This window comes from Staurois parvus, unplaced genomic scaffold, assembly GCF_062004578.1.
Source record: "Staurois parvus isolate SC_StPar_1 unplaced genomic scaffold, SC_StPar_1.0 ptg000403l, whole genome shotgun sequence".
In the NCBI taxonomy this organism is placed as follows: domain Eukaryota; kingdom Metazoa; phylum Chordata; class Amphibia; order Anura; family Ranidae; genus Staurois; species Staurois parvus.
In genome coordinates, this window is record NW_028318199.1 from 1,702,247 (window position 1) to 1,719,017 (window position 16,771).

Consider the following 16,771-nt stretch of genomic DNA (forward strand, 5'->3'; position numbering starts at 1 on the left):
TACCTAGAGATGAGTGAATCGAACATGACGAAGTGGAATTCGTTCCGAAGATTTGGAAAAATTCTATTCGCTACGAATCCGAAGATTAGCAAACTTCGGATGCACGAATCGAATTTTCCCAAAAATGGCGGCGACATGTGTGGCAAAGGAGAAAATGGACAGAGAAGATGGGGCGGGGATCTCTGGGAAGGCGCGCAGACAAGGCGCGCTGACCCATAATGCATTCATGACATGTGATCGCATTAGCCAATCAGCAGCCAGCCAGCACTGTGTAATGGTGGAGCTATAAATCGCGGCCATCTTAGAATTCTCCATTAGCCTCCGGTCATTCAAGAGAGACAGACCTGTGTGTATTAAGGGACAGAGTTAGGGCCACAGAGACTTTAGGGCCACAGAATCGTTACTCAGGGACACAGAATCGTTACTCAGGGACACAGAATCGTTACTGAGGGCCACAGCTATCAAAGAATCGAAAATTTAAAGTGACATACACCCTTTTTTTTTTGGTGGCTGTCGTGCACAGTTGGTGCTGCAGTTTGCCGATTGTGCAAAATAAACTGACTTTCTGCTTCACAACCACTATTGTACGTTCAAAGAGTTAAATCCATTTACACGCCGGCTGGCGGTAATATTTTTTGGGTGATTAGTGCATTCCAGTGACATAAACGTACAGTTTCCAGCCAACGGCAAGCTGCAATTGACCAATTGTGTACAATAAACTGACTTTCTGCTTCACAACCACTATTGTACGTTCAAAGAGTTAGATCCATTTACACGCCGGGTGGCGGTAATATTTTTTGGGTGATTAGTGCATTCCAGTGACATAAACGTACAGTTTCCAGCCAACGGCAAGCTGCAATTGACCGATTGTGCTAAATAAACTGACTTTCTGCTTCACAACCACTATTGTACGTTCAAAGAGTTAAATCCATTTACACGCCGGCTGACGGTAATATTTTTTGGGTGATTAGTGCATTCCAGTGACATAAACGTACAGTTTCCAGCCAACGGCAAGCTGCAATTGACCGATTGTGCTAAATAAACTGACTTTCTGCTTCACAACCACTATTGTAAGTTCAAAGAGTTAGATCCATTTACACGCCAGGTGGCGGTAATATTTTTAGGGTGATTAGTGCATTCCAGTGACATAAACGTACAGTTTCCAGCCAACGGCAAGCTGCAATTGACCGATTGTGCTAAATAAACTGACTTTCTGCTTCACAACCACTATTGTACGTTCAAAGAGTTAAATCCATTTACACGCCGGCTGGCGGTAATATTTTTTGGGTGATTAGTGCATTCCAGTGACATAAACGTACAGTTTACAGCCAACGGCAAGCTGCAATTGACCGATTGTGTACAATAAACAGAATTTCTGCTTCACAACCACTATTGTACGTTCAAAGAGTTAAATCCGTTTACACGCCGGTTGGCGGTAATATTTTTTGGGTGATTAGTGCATTCCAGTGACATAAACGTACAGTTTACAGCCAACGGCAAGCTGCAATTGACCGATTGTGCTAAATAAACTGACTTTCTGCTTCACAACCACTATTGTACGTTCAAAGAGTTAAATCCATATACACGCCGGGTGGCGGTAAGATTTTTTGGGTGATTAGTGCATTCCAGTGACATAAACGTACAGTTTCCAGCCAACGGCAAGCTGCAATTGACCGATTGTGCTAAATAAACTGACTTTCTGCTTCACAACCACTATTGTACGTTCAAAGAGTTAAATCCATTTACACGCCGGCTGGCGGTAATATTTTTTGGGTGATTAGTGCATTCCAGTGACATAAACGTACAGTTTACAGCCAACGGCAAGCTGCAATTGACCGATTGTGTACAATAAACAGAATTTCTGCTTCACAACCACTATTGTACGTTCAAAGAGTTAAATCCGTTTACACGCCGGTTGGCGGTAATATTTTTTGGGTGATTAGTGCATTCCAGTGACATAAACGTACAGTTTACAGCCAACGGCAAGCTGCAATTGACCGATTGTGCTAAATAAACTGACTTTCTGCTTCACAACCACTATTGTACGTTCAAAGAGTTAAATCCATATACACGCCGGGTGGCGGTAAGATTTTTTGGGTGATTAGTGCATTCCAGTGACATAAACGTACAGTTTCCAGCCAACGGCAAGCTGCAATTGACCGATTGTGCTAAATAAACTGACTTTCTGCTTCACAACCACTATTGTACGTTCAAAGAGTTAAATCCATTTACACGCCGGCTGGCGGTAATATTTTTTGGGTGATTAGTGCATTCCAGTGACATAAACGTACAGTTTACAGCCAACGGCAAGCTGCAATTGACCGATTGTGTACAATAAACGGAATTTCTGCTTCACAACCACTATTGTACGTTCAAAGAGTTAAATCTATTTACACGCCGGTTGGCGGTAATATTTTTTGGGTGATTAGTGCATTCCAGTGACCTAAACGTACAGTTTCCAGCCAACGGCAAGCTGCAATTGACCGATTGTGTATAATAAACTGACTTTCTGCTTCACAACCACTATTGTACGTTCAAAGAGTTAAATCCATATACACTCCGGGTGGCGGTAATATTTTTTGGGTGATTAGTGCATTCCAGTGACATAAACGTACAGTTTCCAGCCAACGGCAAGCTGCAATTGACCGATTGTGTATAATAAACTGACTTTCTGCTTCACAACCACTATTGTACGTTCAAAGAGTTAAATCCATATACACGCCGGGTGGCGGTAATATTTTTTGGGTGATTAGTGCATTCCAGTGACATAAACGTACAGTTTCCAGCCAACGGCAAGCTGCAATTGACCGATTGTGTACAATAAACTGACTTTCTGCTTCACAACCACTATTGTACGTTCAAAGAGTTAAATCCATTTACACGCCGGGTGGCGGTAATATTTTTTGGGTGATTAGTGCATTCCAGTGACATAAACGTACAGTTTGCAGCCAACGGCAAGCTGCAATTGACCGATTGTGTACAATAAACTGACTTTCTGCTTCACAACCACTATTGTACGTTCAAAGAGTTAGATCCATTTACACGCCGGGTGGCGGTAATATTTTTTGGGTGATTAGTGCATTCCAGTGACATAAACGTACAGTTTCCAGCCAACGGCAAGCTGCAATTGACCGATTGTGCTAAATAAACTGACTTTCTGCTTCACAACCACTATTGTACGTTCAAAGAGTTAGATCCATTTACACGCCGGCTGGCGGTAATATTTTTTGGGTGATTAGTGCATTCCAGTGACATAAACGTACAGTTTCCAGCCAACGGCAAGCTGCAATTGACCGATTGTGCTAAATAAACTAACTTTCTGCTTCACAACCACTATTGTACGTTCAAAGAGTTAGATCCATTTACACGCCGGGTGGCGGTAATATTTTTTGGGTGATTAGTGCATTCCAGTGACATAAACGTACAGTTTCCAGCCAACGGCAAGCTGCAATTGACCGATTGTGCTAAATAAACTGACTTTGAACGTACAATAGTGGTTGTGAAGCAGAAAGTCAGTTTATTTAGCACAATCGGTCAATTGCAGCTTGCCGTTGGCTGGAAACTGTACGTTTCTGTCACTGGAATGCACTAACCACCCAAAAAACATTACCGCCAGCCGGCGTGTAAATGGATTTAACTCTTTGAACGTACAATAGTGGTTGTGAAGCAGAAAGAGTTAGATCCATTTACACGCCGGGTGGCGGTAATATTTTTTGGGTGATTAGTGCATTCCAGTGACATAAACGTACAGTTTCCAGCCAACGGCAAGCTGCAATTGACCGATTGTGCTAAATAAACTGACTTTCTGCTTCACAACCACTATTGTACGTTCAAAGAGTTAAATCCATTTATACGTCGGCTGGTGGTAATATTTTTTGGGTGATTAGTGCATTCCAGTGACACAAACGTACAGTTTCCAGCCAACGGCAAGCTGCAATTGACCGATTGTGCTAAATAAACTGACTTTCTGCTTCACAACCACTATTGTACGTTCAAAGGGTTAGATCCATTTACACGCCGGGTGGCGGTAATATTTTTTGGGTGATTAGTGCATTCCAGTGACATAAACGTACAGTTTCCAGCCAACGGCAAGCTGCAATTGACCGATTGTGCTAAATAAACGGACTTTCTGCTTCACAACCACTATTGTACGTTCAAAGAGTTAAATCCATTTACACGCCGGCTGGCGGTAATATTTTTGGGGTGATTAGTGCATTCCAGTGACATAAACGTACAGTTTACAGCCAACGGCAAGCTGCAATTGACCGATTGTGTACAATAAACTGACTTTCTGCTTCACAACCACTATTGTACGTTCAAAGAGTTAGATCCATTTACACGCCGGGTGGCGGTAATATTTTTTGGGTGATTAGTGCATTCCAGTGACAGAAACGTACAGTTTCCAGCCAACGGCAAGCTGCAATTGACCGATTGTGCTAAATAAACTGACTTTCTGCTTCACAACCACTATTGTACGTTCAAAGAGTTAAATCCATATACACTCCGGGTGGCGGTAATATTTTTTGGGTGATTAGTGCATTCCAGTGACATAAACGTACAGTTTCCAGCCAACGGCAAGCTGCAATTGACCGATTGTGTACAATAAACTGACTTTCTGCTTCACAACCACTATTGTACGTTCAAAGAGTTAAATCCATTTACACGCCGGCTGGCGGTAATATTTTTTTGGTGGTTAGTGCATTCCAGTGACAGAAACGTACAGTTTCCAGCCAACGGCAAGCTGCAATTGACCGATTGTGTACAATAAACTGACTTTCTGCTTCACAACCACTATTGTACGTTCAAAGAGTTAAATCCATTTACACGCCGGCTGGCGGTAATATTTTTTTGGTGGTTAGTGCATTCCAGTGACAGAAACGTACAGTTTCCAGCCAACGGCAAGCTGCAATTGACCGATTGTGTACAATAAACTGACTTTCTGCTTCACAACCACTATTGTACTTTCAAAGAGTTAAATCCATTTACACGCCGGCTGGCGGTAATATTTTTTGGGTGATTAGTGCATTCCAGTGACAGAAACGTACAGTTTCCAGCCAACGGCAAGCTGCAATTGACCGATTGTGCTAAATAAACTGACTTTCTGCTTCACAACCACTATTGTACGTTCAAAGAGTTAGATCCATTTACACGCCGGGTGGCGGTAATATTTTTTGGGTGACTAGTGCATTCCAGTGACATAAACGTACAGTTTCCAGCCAACAGCAAGCTGCAATTGACCGATTGTGCTAAATAAACTGACTTTCTGCTTCACAACCACTATTGTACATTCAAAGAGTTAAATCCATTTACACGCCGGCTGGCGGTAATATTTTTTGGGTGATTAGTGCATTCCAGTGACATAAACGTACAGTTTCCAGCCAACGGCAAGCTGCAATTGACCGATTGTGTACAATAAACTGACTTTCTGCTTCACAACCACTATTGTACGTTCAAAGAGTTAAATCCATTTACACGCCGGGTGGCGGTAATATTTTTTGGGTGATTAGTGCATTCCAGTGACATAAACGTACAGTTTCTAGCCAACGGCAAGCTGCAATTGACCGATTGTGCTAAATAAACTGACTTTCTGCTTCACAACCACTATTGTACGTTCAAAGAGTTAGATCCATTTACACGCCGGGTGGCGGTAATATTTTTTGGGTGATTAGTGCATTCCAGTGACATAAACGTACAGTTTCCAGCCAACGGCAAGCTGCAATTGACCGATTGTGCTAAATAAACTGACTTTCTGCTTCACAACCACTATTGTATGTTCAAAGAGTTAAATCCATATACACGCCGGGTGGCGGTAATATTTTTTGGGTGATTAGTGCATTCCAGTGACAGAAACGTACAGTTTCCAGCCAACGGCAAGCTGCAATTGACCGATTGTGCTAAATAAACTGACTTTCTGCTTCAAAACCACTATTGTACGTTCAAAGAGTTAGATCCATTTACACGCCGGGTGGCGGTAATATTTTTTGGGTGATTAGTGCATTCCAGTGACATAAACGTACAGTTTCCAGCCAACGGCAAGCTGCAATTGACCGATTGTGCTAAATAAACTGACTTTCTGCTTCACAACACTATTGTACATTCAAAGAGTTAAATCCATTTACACACCGGGTGGCGGTAATATTTTTTGGGTGATTAGTGCATTCCAGTGACATAAACGTACAGTTTCCAGCCAACGGCAAGCTGCAATTGACCAATTGTGCTAAATAAACTGACTTTCTGCTTCACAACCACTATTGTACGTTCAAAGAGTTAGATCCATTTACACGCCGGGTGGCGGTAATATTTTTTGGGTGATTAGTGCATTCCAGTGACATAAACGTACAGTTTCCAGCCAACGGCAAGCTGCAATTGACCGATTGTGCTAAATAAACTGACTTTCTGCTTCACAACCACTATTGTACGTTCAAAGAGTTAAATCCATTTACACGCCGGCTGGCGGTAATATTTTTTGGGTGATTAGTGCATTCCAGTGACATAAACGTACAGTTTCCAGCCAACGGCAAGCTGCAATTGACCGATTGTGCTAAATAAACTGACTTTCTGCTTCACAACCACTATTGTACGTTCAAAGAGTTAGATCCATTTACACGCCGGGTGGCGGTAATATTTTTTGGGTGATTAGTGCATTCCAGTGACATAAACGTACAGTTTCCAGCCAACGGCAAGCTGCAATTGACCGATTGTGTACAATAAACTGACTTTCTGCTTCACAACCACTATTGTACGTTCAAAGAGTTAAATCCGGTTTTATTTTTGGGGTGCTTATTGAATTAAAGAGTATGTCAGACAACACGCAGAGGAGTGGCAGAGGAGGCAATGTTTCAGGAGCGAGCAGACGTGGCAGCAGAGGAAGGGGTCGAGGCAGCACTAGTCGCAGCCAGAGGCCAGTGCTCCCGGTGTCATCCAGCGGTCGTGTCTCCACCGACAACCCTGCCGTCATCAATTGGTTGACTCGGTCGTCTTCCTCTTCCCAGGTCACCTCTGACACCTACAGCCAATGGTCGGTGGGTACGTCAGACACAACCGTTAGTTGGCATGGCCCGGGAGCAAGCCCACTGAAATCACGTGTCCTCGACCTGCCCCTGTCCTTTGGTGTTCCCTCACCAAGCGAAGTATCGCATGCTGTGGGCTCAGCCCCACTGTACAGTGCGGAAGAGCTAACAGAGGGCGGTCAGGAACGGGGGGAGACATCCGCCTCTTCAGCAGCCAGGCGAAGAAGTACTGGCGAGGAGAGTGGCTCGGTAGCCGGTCTAGAGACAGGTCTGTCTCCTGACCAACACGCAGCCGAGGGGGCTAGTAGTGACGCGGAGACCCTAATTGATGATGATGAGGCTGATCGCACTTGGCAGCCTCGTCGTCATCAGGCTATTGCTTCCGCATCATCAGGAGAAGAGGGTGCCAGCTTGACAGCGAGCAAAACAGTCGGTGGGTTGCCCAGGAGGCAGCAGGGTCGCAGCAGTGTCAGTGGAGCCAAACGGCCACGGAGTAGAGCACCAGCTCCACTGCAGCCTACCACCACGGCCAGTAGTGGTGCCGGTGTGCACGGAGGAAGTAGCAGTCAGCCAGTGAGGAGTAGCGGGGGCAAAGTTTCCTACTCGGCGGTGTGGCAATTTTTCATCAAGCCGCCCGAGGAAGTAAACGTAGCCGTATGTCGACTATGTGGCCAGAAAGTCAAGCGTGGCCAGGGGGCCAATGTTGGGACTACAGCGTTGCGTCAGCATATGCAGCGTCGCCATTCGGTGGCCTGGGAAAACCGTGATAAAGATACGGCGGTTCTGCCTGCCCCAGCCCCCGCTCCATCACCCGCTCCGTTACTTGCTTTGTCACCCGACGTCAATCGCCCCCTATCAGCCAGTCAAGGCTCCAACACCTCTGCTGAGGGGAGTTGTCGCTCGTTGGCATCTTCCGCTCGTTCAGATGCTCCTTCTCCTGCTACTCCTCTTCACGGATTCCGTCAGCAGTCTTTCTTGGAATCCGTTTCCAAGAGACAACAGTTTGCGAGCACGCACCCGACGGTGCAGAAGCTGAATGTCCTCCTGTCCAAGTTGCTGGTGCTGCAGTCCCTCCCTTTCCAAGTGGTGGACTCAGCACCTTTCCGAGAAATGATGGCTTGTGCTGAGCCGCGGTGGAGAGTGCCAAGCCGGCATTTCTTCGCCAAAAAGGCAGTGCCAGCCCTGCATTCACATGTAGAAGAGATGGTGGGCCAGTCTTTGAGCATGTCGGTCTCTGCCAAAGTGCACGGCAGCGCCGACGTGTGGAGCTGTAACTACGGTCAGGGACAGTACATGTCATTTACGGCCCACTGGGTGAACGTGGTGCCGGCACAGCCGCACCAGCAACTTGGACAGGTCACGCCGCTTTTGCCTCCACGTTTGCACGTCCTTGGTCCAGCAAAGATGTCCGCCTCTACCACCTCAGAAGCTGCTCAGCGGGTCAGGGCAATAAAGCTCCCGGTTCGCAGGTTGTTCCGTCTTATGGATGGAAGTACGACGGTATATGATCTTCTTCGCACCCACGGCATCACCTCATAGAATCTCTGCATTGCATTTGCAATCACAACGCTGACTTCCCCGATCGCCACTCAGCCTTTGGACTCTTGATAGTCGTCTCCCCACACTGCTGCTGGGGGGACTTTTTAACCTAGGCCTGTGTATGGCCTTCAATTGAAGCTGCTTCCGCTCTGCCACTCTGCCATTAGACTCTTGATAGTCGTCTCCCCACGCTGCTGCTGGGGGGACTTTTTAACATAGGCCTCTGTATGGCCTTTAATTGAAGCTGCTTACGCTCCGCCACTCTGCCATGGGCCTCTTGGGTATCCCAGAAGCTGCTCAGCGGGTCAGGGCAATAAAGCTCCCGGTTTGCAGGTTGTTCCGTCTTAGGGATGGAAGTACGACGGTATATGATCTTCTTCGCACCCACGGCATCACCTCATAGAATCTCTGCATTGCATCTGCAATCACAACGCTGACTTCCCCGATCGCCACTCAGCCATTGGACTCTTGATAGTCGTCTCCCCACACTGCTGCTGGGGGGACTTTTTAACCTAGGCCTGTGTATGGCCTTCAATTGAAGCTGCTTCTGCTCCGCCACTCTGCCATTGGACTCTTGATAGTCGTCTCCCCACACTGCTGCTGGGGGGACTTTTTAACATAGGCCTCGGTATGGCCTTCAATTTAAGCTGCTTACACTTCGCCACTCTGCCATGGGCCCCTGTACCGCCTCCTCTTGCTGCTGCCAGGTCCAGAGTGTGTCATGGGTCCCTGTACGGCCTCCCATTGCTGCTGACTTCATCGCCAGACTCTGCCATGTGCCACTTTCAGGTCTCCTTACACTGTTGGTGGGTTCCATTTTGTGATAGGGTGCTGTATGGCCTTCCATTGCTGCTGCCTCCACCGCCACCCTGCGCCATGTGCCTCTGTCGTCTGCTCACGCTGCTGACGGCTTCCGCTTTTTAACCGAGGCCTGTGTTTGGCTTCCGAATACTGCTGCATCCACCGCCACCCTGCGCCATGTGTCTCTGTCGTCTGCTCACGCTGCTGACGGCTTCCGCTTTTTAACCTAGGCCTGTGTATGGCTTCAGAATAATGCTGCCTACAAAGCCACCCTGCGCCATGTGCCTCTGTCATCTGCTCACGCTGCTGCCAGGTCCATACTGATTCATGGCCCCCTGTACCGGCTCATGAACGTGGTTCAGCGGGTTTGCATCACTTAACGGCAAATCGTTGACAAACGCTGGGACGTTCAGTGTTGTGCGCATTAAGCCAGACACCAAAGGGCAGCACAGACCTGTTATTACTCGCTCAAGCATGGCTGAACAAAACCAGTCTCTACCACAAATTGGACCCAGACCTTCCCAGGGTCTCGTAAGTAGATTGCACGGAGGAGTAGAGTTCGTTATTGGAATTAACTGTGAGGGACTTTTAAACCTAGGGCTGTGTATGGCCTTCAATTGAAGCTGCTTCTGCTCCGCCACTCTGCCATTGGACTCTTGATAGTCGTCTCCCCACGCTGCTGCTGGGGGGACTTTTTAACATAGGCCTCTGTATGGCCTTCAATTTTAGCTGCTTACGCTCCGCCACTCTGCCATGGGCCCCTGTACCGCCTCCTCATGCTGCTGCCAGGCCCGTAATCTGCCATGGGCCCCCGTACCGACTCCTCATGCTGCTGCCAGGCCCGTAATCTGTCATGGGCCCCTGTACCGCCTCCTCATGCTGCTGCCAGGTCCAGAGTGTGTCATGGGTCCCTGTACGGCCTCCCATTGCTGCTGTCTCCATCGCCACACTCTGCCATGTGCCACTTTCAGGTCTTCTCACACTGCTGGTGGGTTCCATTTTGTCATAGGGTGCTGTATGGCCTCCCATTGCTGCTGCCTCCACCGCCACACTGTGGCTCCACACTCTGGTTTTGGCCCCGTGACTGCCCAAATGAGTGAAGTGTGCGGTGATTCTAAGATCGACGGCACTCATCTGCATGTCATACTGACTGACAGTATTATTTCTCTTCCCCAGCAGACTCTAAGGGCATTTAAATTAAAGGTACAGTGTTCTGCACTAATATAAAGGCTCTCTGAAGCCTAGAAACACCCTTTTTATAAGTTAAATTCGCAGCGAATATATTCGGCTCGAAGCGAATTTATTCGGCGAATTCGGCGAATCAGCCGAACCGAATTTTTGAATAATTCGCTCATCTCTAGTGGTACCACATGTGAGACTTTTTGGCAGTCTAGCCGCATACAGGACCCCAAAATCCAATAAGCACTTTCAGGCTTTTAAAGGGCTTTATTTCCACATTACACTTCCTCACTACCTATCACAGTTTCAGAGGCCCGGAAATGACAGGATAGCACCAAACCCCCACAAATGACCCCTTTTTGGAAAGTAGACACGCCAAGGAATTTGATAAGAAGCATGGTGAGTATTTTGCAGATCTCGTTTGTTGCCACAAGTTTATGGAAAATGAAGAAAGAAGACAAAAACATATTATTTCTTTTCTTTTTTATATTTCAAAACCTTGTGAGAAAAAATTAGATCTGCAAAATACTCACCATGCCCCTTTTTAAATTCCTTGTGGTGTCTACTTTCCAAAAAGGGGTCATTTTGGGGGGTTTGGTGCTATCCTGGCATTTCAGGGCCTCCGAAACTGTGATAGGTAGTGAGGAAGTGAAATGAGGAAGTTTTGCACCTTCAGGCTTTCAAAGTGATCATTGGATTTTAGGCTCCTGTATGTGGCTAGGCTCCCAAAAAGTCTCACACATGTGGTATTCCCATACTCAGTAGAAGTAGCAGAATGTATTTTGGGGTGTAATACCACATATATTCATGGCTTGTGTGAGAAATATATAATTTAAATGACAACTTTGTGTACAAAAAGAAAAATGTTTTTGTCGTTTTCCAAACACTTGTGGAAAAAAACTAAATCTTCCATGGACTCAATATGCCTCTCAGAAGATAGCCTAGGGTGTGTTCTTTCTGAAAAGGGGTCATTTGGGGGTATTTGTACTGTCCTGGTGTTTTAGCACCTCAAGAAATGTGATGGGCAGTCAAAAAGTAAAAGCTGTGTAAATTCCATTATCTATACCATAGTTTGTAGATGCTATAACTTGCACACAAAGCAATAAATATACACTTATTGGGATTTTTTTTATCCAAAAACATGTAGCAGAATACACTTTGGCCTAAATTTATGACAAAATTTTAGTTTTTTGGATATTTTTTATGACAGAAATTAGAAAATATATTTTTTTTCCAAATTTTTTTCCAAAACATTTTTTGATTTATGTACCGTATTCTCTGACCGCGCAATTGTCAGTTAAACTTCCTAGTGGAAGCAAGCTATAAAGGTTAAAAGCAAATTTAAAAGCAAATCTTCAGCTTGTGTAGACCACTAGGATAATGCACAAAGGATTCTTAATAGGTGGTATATGATTCCAGTAAGAGTACATACATGCTACTCAAACCCTTCTCGCCTGTGTTGGAGGAAGTGTCAACAAGTGGGGAACCTGCTACATATTCTATGGGGATGTGCAAACATAAAGGGTTTTGGAGAGAGGTCTTCTCATTAATTTCGGACATTTCAGGTAATCAGACTCCTCCCACACCAGTTTTGGCCTTACTTAGTATAGGTGCGGAAGTCTTTCCAGTCACATCTAGGACCATAATCATTCACATTATATTTGCTGTCCATATTACAATTGCCAAAGAATGGAGGTCCACCATTCCACTAAGAATAGAAGTGGTAATTTCTAGAGTTAATACTCTAGTGTCATTTTGAAAAATGAATAGCGTAAGGAGCATAACGCTCATAACTACCAGGAGCGATGGAACATATGGCAGGGTTATGCTAAACCCTCAGAAAATGTAAAACATGGAATAAAAATTGAGAAGCAGTGTAATAAGACATAGTGGGCACAATCACTAAGAGGTATCTTACCACATCCGAGTATGCGTTAGGATACCACACAGCATTTAAAAAAAAAAAACCTTTGAATTCATTAAAAAACGCTGCTAAAATACCGCATGAGTTATTTTATCAAGTCAAGCGGTATTTTATTAGTGAAAACCGTGCGTTAATGTTTTAGCTGTTAGCGGGCTTCCTCACTGACAACTGAGTGTAAAAAGAAAGAATTTCTGGCAATTAAAAAATAGGAAGGAATACATTTTGTACAGGAAAAGATGGGAGAAGCAATTGCTACTAATATCTATAGCGTGAATCACATAAAAAATTATCGCTCCTTGAACCCCATACATCCTATAGAAATGCCATCCTGAATTTGGGATTTCCTTCTAAGCAAATTTAAAAAAAGGCCAAGAGAATCTTCTTTTTCTATGCATATTGTAATCCTAATCCAGTAGATAAAAAAACAGTGAATATGCAATATTGGGAAAAAGAGCTCAATCAATCCTTCTCGTTATCACAGTGGAAGCAAGCTATAAAGGTTAAAAGCAAATCTTCAGCTTGTGTAGACCACTGGGATAATGCACAAAAGATTCTTAATAAGTGGTATGTGACTCCAGTAAGAGTACATAAATCCTACTGAAACCCTTCTCGCCTGTGTTGGAGGAAGTGTCAATAAGTGGGGAACCTGCTGCATATTCTATGGGGATGTGCAAATATAAAGGGTTTTGGAGAGAGGTCGTCTCATTAATTTTAGGTGCGGAAGTCTTTCTAGTCACATCTAGGACCATAATCATTCACATTCTATGTGCTGCTCGTATTACAATTGCCAAAGAATGGAGGTCCACCATTCCACTAAGAATAGAAGTGGTTAATACTCTAGTGTAATTTTGAAAAATTAATAGTATACAAGGAGCATAACGCTCATAACTACCAGAAGGGATGGAACATATGGTGGGGTTATGTTAAGCCCTTAAAAAATGTTTAAACATGGCATAAAAATTGAGAAGCAGTGTAATAAGACATAGTGGGCACAAGTCAGTAAGCAGTATCTTATCGAATCCGAGTATGCGGTAGCATACTGCACGGTATTTAAAAAAAAAATGTTTGAATTCACTAAAAAACGCTACTAAAATACCGCAGGAGTTATTTTATCAAGTCATGCGGTATTTTAGTAGTGAAAACTGTAGCAATCATGCCACAGAGATGGACGCGGTTCAACCATTTTGGCTTCAACCTCCATCTTGGCAAAGGATCAACCATCTTGTACAAACATATCTCCCCTCATTCTCCCTCTCTCTGAGAGTCACAGTGACATATGGTCGGTGTGTGTTGGAAGTGTCACAGGCCGGCAAGGCACAGCAGGGAGCTCCAAGCTATGTAACCGTTCCTCAGATGCGGCTGCAAACTAATCTACCTGCGGGTGGAATGGTACTTGTGCCTAGGAAAAGTTGTGAGCCAAAATATGAGTTAGGAGAGGTTTTGGTTCTAGTTTGGGTCTCCGCCCAGACAATCCCTCCCCAAACGAGGCATTGGTCCTTGGCTTCAGAGACACCCCCTGCTGGGGGACTACAAAATAAGCTGTCAGGCCTAAGAGAAGAAGCTGAAGAATTCTCCCGTTTAACATCAGAACCAGCGTGGGAGACGTGCCCTTTTGCCCTGAAACTTGATCTGCTTAACCCAAGGCTGATTGGCAAGTACTTTAACCCTTTAACCTCCTTTCTGCTGTTGTTCTCTGTATATTTATATATATATTGGTTACATCTTTTTTCTGCAAATATTTTTATTGCACCCTTTTGACCTTTTAGTAATAAATCTTTCTTTCTGAAAGTGTTGAACTGTTTCTATAGCTCGTTAATGCAACTTACGACTTCCTGCCTCTAAAATAGTGCTACTGTGTTTGTTTAACCCTCTGTATAACCTGTCTGTGGTGACAGTGCTATACAGATGATTATCTCAACCATCATAGTGTTATTGCTGATATTGCCGAGTTTCCTCTTTCTCTGTACAAAAAGGAGGTGGTGTCAGTGTGAAGGGTTAATTGCTTAATTAACCTGACCCAGTAACAATTGCATTCAGGGTGCCGGTACATTGATTTGTGGTCCATTAGCTGGAAAATCATTGTGCAGGGTGCAGCTGGGCGTGGCATTGTTACGCACGTGACATCGCAGTTTCAGATTGGCTAGTCCTTCGGTCACGAGTTTGGTGAGAAGGTCAGGGGTCTGACGTGCAATCGTCACAAAAACCATGTGTTAATGTTTTAGCTGTTAGCGGGCTTCCCCACTGACAGCTGAGTGTAAAAAGAAAGAATTGCTGGCATTTAATAAAATAATTTAAAAACTGGTGTGGTCCATCCATACCAAGCCCTTTGAATCTGGTATGGGTTTTTAGGGGAACCCCCACACCAAAATGTTTTTAAAAAATGGCGTGGGGCCCTCCAAAATCTATACAAGATCCTTATCTGAGCATGCAGCCTGGCAGGTCAGGAAAGGAGGGGGATGAGCGAGCACCCCCCTCCTAAACCATACCAGGCCCCATGCCCTCAATATGGGGGTGTGCTTTGGGGCAGGTTGGCTCAACCCCAAAAAACCTTGTCCCCATGTTGATGGGGACAAAAGCCTCTTCCCCACAACCCTGGCCGGTGGTTGTGGGGGCCTGTGGGCGGGGGGGCTTATCAGAATCTGGAAGCTCCCTTTAACAAGGGGGCACCAGATCCCAGCCCCCCCATGTGAATGAGTATGGGGTACATGGTACCGTTACTCATTCACAAAAAAAAAATTGTAGTGTAGAGCCTTTTTTTTTTCTTTTTCTTTTTTTTTTTTTGGGTAGCGGCAGGCATTGTGGCTGACATTGCATCTGCTTCAGGGTACATTCTTTTATTTTAAAAATCAATTATTAAAATCAAAAGTATTATATATTATTACCTCTCCCTAACTAGGGAGCCAAAAAATGGTTGCAATTGTCATTGTCATGGTTGCTAATTAAGCATGGTGGGGTCCTCAAAAACCAAAGTACAGCGAAAAGGACACAGGGGGATCCAAGATACCCCTTCAAAAAAGAGGTTTAACCCCTTCACGCCAGCGCCTCCCAGCCCTTTAAGGGTTTCAGAAGCCGGGAGGTGGCGCGAGGTTTAGGGTCATGCGACCGCCGTGATCGAAAGAGGAGATCGGGACCTTTCTGTGAGTACCAGACATGTGTGCTGGGAGCGTGCAGGACGCGCGCTCTCAGCACATATGTTCTTTTTTAATAGAACGCAAATGTGTGGCCGCTCGGCATCTAGGCCCAGATGCTGGGAGGCCGCACATTTGCGTTCGGATGGCGTGAAGAGGTTAACAAGAGAACCAACAGCGGTATGAATAAAACCAACAGCTTTATTAAATTCACCAAAAGGTAATAGAACTATTAGACCAAATAGATCCTCTATTCACATTAAAATGAAGTACGATAACATTATCACCTTAAAATGACCCAGACTACACACAGTATGAATTAAATGCTATACAACTATCCTCCATCTTATAAGAGCAATACTAATGAGTCAATTATATCCAGAGTCTCATACATTGGGAACACCCATATTCAGCGACAAGGGCAATAAACAGAACTCTGGAAAAAGGACTCGCCAAACAAACCAAGGCCCTCATAGCATAAACAACACATAGAATTGTCTGTAATTGACAGGGGACTCAGACAGGGCCCAGTATGAATATATGGCCATACAAGTCCCAATCAGTGCCACTATGGGAATATATCCTATTGATTACAGTAGCGGTACTTCAATGTGGTGGTTTATGGGAGGCTCACAGATCAGTGGTGTTGAAGATTAAAGGCTGATCAGCCAATGCAGCAAGATAAACCAGCCTAACCTGGTCACATGTACATGAAAGGTGATGGCATCCAAAGTCAGTTTAATTATATCACTGTCATTGATGTTCAGTTGAATTGAAAAGCTCACAGCTTAATAACTATGAGACTTGGAGGCTAATTAGCCAGTGTAGCTAAGTCAGACCAGTCCAGCTTAATCACAGATGCATAGAGAGTAATGGCATCCAAAGCCAATTTAATAGTTGTAGAAATCGTTTGGGTTAAGCAAAGTGATAACTTTAGACTGTACAAAGGTGTAGAGGTATGGCATTGAAACGGCAGCTGACGCATACAACATGCCCGCAGGCTCTCACCACTCAAAACGATATAGGCATCTGGCGATGGTGTAATGAACTTCACATAGTTAGGCAGGTAAAGTGGTGGCTTTGTTTTCTGTGATAGCCTCCGGGAGCCAGGCCGGGTTAAGGTAGATGACCCTCTGGTAGTAAAGGCTCAAAGCGGTAGTCTTCAGTAGTGTAGCGGAGGTGGTGTGTGG

At 44.9% G+C, this 16,771-nt stretch overlaps 1 protein-coding gene across 5 annotated transcripts in view; it reads left to right on the plus strand.

Annotated features, from left to right (window-relative positions):
• The window catches only part of HBEGF (heparin binding EGF like growth factor), a 906,786-nt gene that overhangs the window by 680,058 nt on the left and 209,957 nt on the right, over nucleotides 1-16,771 (plus strand). The window lies entirely within an intron of this gene.